This window comes from Macadamia integrifolia, chromosome 8 (assembly GCF_013358625.1).
Source record: "Macadamia integrifolia cultivar HAES 741 chromosome 8, SCU_Mint_v3, whole genome shotgun sequence".
Lineage (NCBI taxonomy): Eukaryota > Viridiplantae > Streptophyta > Magnoliopsida > Proteales > Proteaceae > Macadamia > Macadamia integrifolia.
Genome location: NC_056564.1, coordinates 15,840,679 through 15,845,211, shown reverse-complemented (window position 1 = coordinate 15,845,211; position 4,533 = coordinate 15,840,679). Strand labels below are relative to the sequence as shown.

The following is a 4,533-nucleotide window of genomic DNA, read 5'->3' as shown; positions in this document are numbered from 1 at the left end:
CTGTAAGGTTTCGGTTTCAAATCAGATATTGCACCAATGGCTGCAAACAATAGGAGTAATTTGCGATTGAAATTCTTCTCTGAGGAAAATTGTTAATTCATACATGCTTTAGCACGTGGAGTCGTTTCATACATTCAATTCGTGAAAGACCAAAAAACCTATTGTGGGTCTTCTTCATATTATTATTTTTTTAATACATTAATATAAAACCTAATGAGTTTGATTTTTTCTACGTTGGAGGCATCTTTCTTTTTGTTTCTTTCTTCAACCATGGTGCTTCAGGTATCGTCCCTATTGCAGACATCAACGGTTAATTAAATCCTCCACATCCAATTAAAGTAGTTTTACATATCTATGATTTGGTGTATTTCGTATGCTATTTTGAATCATCATTTCTTACAAGTTGATTAAACTTATGATTTTTACTACTTGAACAGGACTGCTTGTGTGATTGTTGTGGAAAAGGCTCATAAGATATTTGAATAATTTTTTCGTTAAGTTAAATGTTTATCTTTCTTTGGCTCATTATGATTTAAGCAGCATTATTTAACTCATATTATACAGTGATGTCTTTTAAAAACCCTTGGGATCAATGTTTAAATGATAGAACAACCATATAGTTTTTTATTCATCTTATCTAAGTTGTTGATGAAGCCTGAAAGTGTCGGTGATTTATTAAAAGAATGAACTATTTATATACTTTCTTACAAGTTGAGAGCATATTAGCAACCATTATCTTCTCTCTTTCTTTCTCTCAAACACACAACCACATGTCAGTTTTACTAGTGTATATATATATATATATATATATATAAACCTTAAAATAATTAAATTTGGTATAAACAATAATTTAAAATTAACGTGTAATAAATTTGATAAACCTTAAACATCATTTGGATTATTATAATATGACAAATGGTAAGGAATTGCCAGAGGTGTTCCATAACCCTTTATCTTACAAAAAATATCTATCCAATTACATTAAAAAATATATAATGTATTTTGTCATCATATGACAAAAATTTGCACAAAGGAAACTAAAATTGACCATGTCATAGAATTTCACAAAAGTTATAATTTTTTATAACTTGTTGCCATTGTAGAATTACACACCGTTTTCCATAGCTGATTTACAAAATTTGGCCATTGATACGTGAATATATTGTATATTGTATACATTTGTGAGAATGGTGTATATTTCACAAAAAGGGAATAATTCAACCTTTGGGAGAGACTGAACACGCATCATGTTATGATACAAAGAAGGTGGTATATATTTCAATTAGTCCGGTAAAAATCAATATCCTCGATTAATTGACATTTTTGGCATAAACAATGTATAAAGAAAAAAAAGAAAAAAAGAAAAAGGTAAACATTAGACGCTATAAAATCAAGGGTTAAAGTAACACAATCAAAAGAATAAACTTGAAAAGGTTAAATAAATACTATAATGAAAAATAAGCAAGGGTGTTAAATAGTTTCATTTTTTATGTAACTGACTCAATTCAATTCGATGCATTGTCAAAATCAAACCAATCACATTTTAAAAGATCTTATTAGGTTTATAAATCCGTTATCCAAATTCCAAACAACATTTTTCTCTTATAAGTTTTTATTCAATTTGATAAAAAACTTAACACTGAATTGAATATTTATCATTACATATTTATTTTAATAATTTTAAGATTAGAGTTTTTTATATGTTTTAAATTTGTATTCAAAACTATATAAAATTTGAAATGAAAACAAAATTATTTATTAAACGGTTTCATGATTTTAATTTGATTTTGACACCCTTAAATCTAAGACTAAATGCACGTTAAAACTATGATTGGGTCCCAACCTCCCTACGTTAGGCAAGTGACAACACTTCATCTATTATCAACAGGTTAGGCTAGAACGAGAATTCAAGGGGCTGGAGACAGATGAATAATAGGGCGTTGGTTTGGTAGTCATGATATTTAAATCTGGCCAATATCTTAAGCCTTGAACCAGCTCCCTTGGACCAAAAAGTGAGTGGCCCAGGCCCTACTTCCAGAGTCGGGCCATTAAACGTTTTTTGGTTCGGAGTGTTAAACTAGGGTTTGATATAAACACACTGAGAAGCGCCAAACTTCATTTCATACTCTTTTTGCAGCCGCTTCTGTAGATCGATCGGGATTCTGAAGGAAGGCACCGGAAGGGTTTTCTCGACAGTTCAACATGAGAGCTAAGGTAGGTGCATCGCCGTTAAGATTTTTACCGTTAATTCTCTCTCTTGGCGTTTAAAATCTCATATTCTGATCCTGTTTTTGTTCAATTCTTACTATGATATGACGATCGATTAGAGTCTCACTTAGTTTGTTTATGGTGTTTGGGATTGTACAGTGGAAGAAGAAGCGCATGAGGAGATTGAAGAGAAAGCGCCGAAAGATGAGGCAGAGATCCAAGTAACTCGAGGTCTACTCATGGTGGTTTAGCTCTTCGAAGTCCTTTTTTTTTTTTTTTTTTTTTCATTTTTTATCTTGCTGTTGATTCCCCCCTTCTACTTAACTGGGAAGGATAGAGACCGTGGCTATTGTATTTTTATTAGCATTTTGTGGATTTAAGTTTCGTGCAGACTCAATTACCTGAGAATGTGATTTTGTTATGACGATTTAGCTCCAACTTCCACTAATACATGCTAATGAATATTTTTTCACAAATACAGGAGATATGTAATTTTTGGATCACTTATTCATCATTTCATCTATGTTTACTGCGGGTTTCTGCTAAATTTGTCATGTATGCAATTATGGGTTTCGATCAACTATTTGATTGTTTCTAGGGTTTGAATACAATTAATATTGAAATGAACATCGTGCATTGGTTAATCTAGTTTCTGTGTCTGGGTCTAGAGTATTGTGAAATTGTGTTGTGTTTCTATTTTTTGATTCCGGGTTTCTGGTTGGAAACTACAACCATGAGATTTATCTCTTGACCTAAAGAGAAGGCTTTATTGTTCAAATAATAATTTATATCACTTTTCCCCCCTGGATTAATATATCAAAAAGAAGCTGTTAATGGGAGAACAAATATAGTTTTTTCCAATGGAAGAAATGCAGACCAATTGTTTTCCAGTTTCCTAGCTTTTGTTATTCTTAGTTTTCAGATCATTCACAATTTAAATTCAAAGTTCACTGTACAATTTACTGCAAATGCTCAGTTATTTGTAGATATGGTGCAGTTCCACTTTTAGTCTGTCTGTAAAGCTTCCAAAACTCAAAAATATTATTTATTTGATTTTCTTCTGTCTCCCATCATATATGTGCTTGGTTGTAGGCTGCAAGAAAGAATTAGTTTTGTTGTCGAATAATCCTTTTCAAAGCACTTATTTTATGTTGGGAAAACTTGAAGGTACGATGGCAATATAGTCATCTTCATACTTGCACATTCATTCTAGTTTTGGGTGATCTTAGTGGCTCTGGTGATGCCAAAGGCATTAGAAGCCTGATCAGAGTTAGTTGGATATGTAGGCTAAACTGTAAGAAATGGCCTACTGCCCACTGATATAATGTGGTGTATATGGTTGGTTGTAATAATAATGTTTTCGAAGGCTATATGGAACTTACCGATGGAGTGGATTTATGGTTGTGAACAGACCACCAGCTTTGGCTTGACCAGAGTAAATTTAAATCTGTTTTGGTTTCTGCGAGTATCACGTATGAATGATAGAACTATAAAAAGGATAACTTAAACCTTTGGAAACCAATGCAAACTTTTATAATTAAACATGAAAGAAGCATATACATCTAAGGCTTATGGGAGAAGTTCCTGTAATTTTAGTTTAAACTTTTTTATTTTTAGATTTTGATTTTAAATATAGTTAATCAAGCTTGCATCATTATCAGATTGGGTTGAGGTATATCCCACTTTGATTTTTTGACCAGTTAGATTCTCTTAAATTTGATTGCTTATTTGATTGGGTTAGATCAAGTTATGTCAAATTCGGCTTTTGTTAATGATAAGTTCCATTAACAGCCCTTGGTGGCATCAAAAGCTAGGAATTTTGCGAGCTGTTCATGGGTATGGACAGTTTTGAGATTGAATGTAGTTGGCCTCCTTGGGTTTCAAAAGTGTTGAGATTGAATTTAAGTTGGTCCCCTATGTGGAAGTGTATAGTGGGGTTGGTATACAGGGGTTGATCTTCAATAGTAGTAGAGCAAGGTTTTTGTGTTTTTGGATTTGTTCTAGGTAAATCCCCACAGGAATGACATAGAAAAAAAAAGTCCAATCTACTTATCCTGAAATCTGGAACTTGCTATTGTTGCCAAGGTCAAATCGAGGCCAAATCTTGAGGAGTTGATCACTCTATTTTTCCTTTTTCCTTCTCTGCATGCTGCATTTATTATTTTATATTTGTTGGGTATATAACGAGTGTTACTGATGATAGGAGTGTTCCTATTGTGAGTTGAGTTGATTTTTAGAGTTTAGGGTTATGGCTACGTTTCCATTATAGTTATGTACTTCATAGTGTAATTGGGCATTTAGTCAATTATTTGAAAAAATTATGAT

The 4,533-nt window shown here is 32.3% G+C and overlaps 1 long non-coding RNA gene across 1 annotated transcript; it reads left to right on the top strand.

Annotated features, from left to right (window-relative positions):
• The first annotated feature begins 1,373 nt into the window (after positions 1 to 1,373).
• Positions 1,374 to 2,684, top strand: LOC122086191. The gene is made up of 2 exons (XR_006142355.1): positions 1,374 to 2,214; positions 2,368 to 2,684. It is a non-coding gene; the product is annotated as an uncharacterized LOC122086191 (long non-coding RNA).
• The last annotated feature ends 1,849 nt before the right edge of the window (positions 2,685 to 4,533 follow it).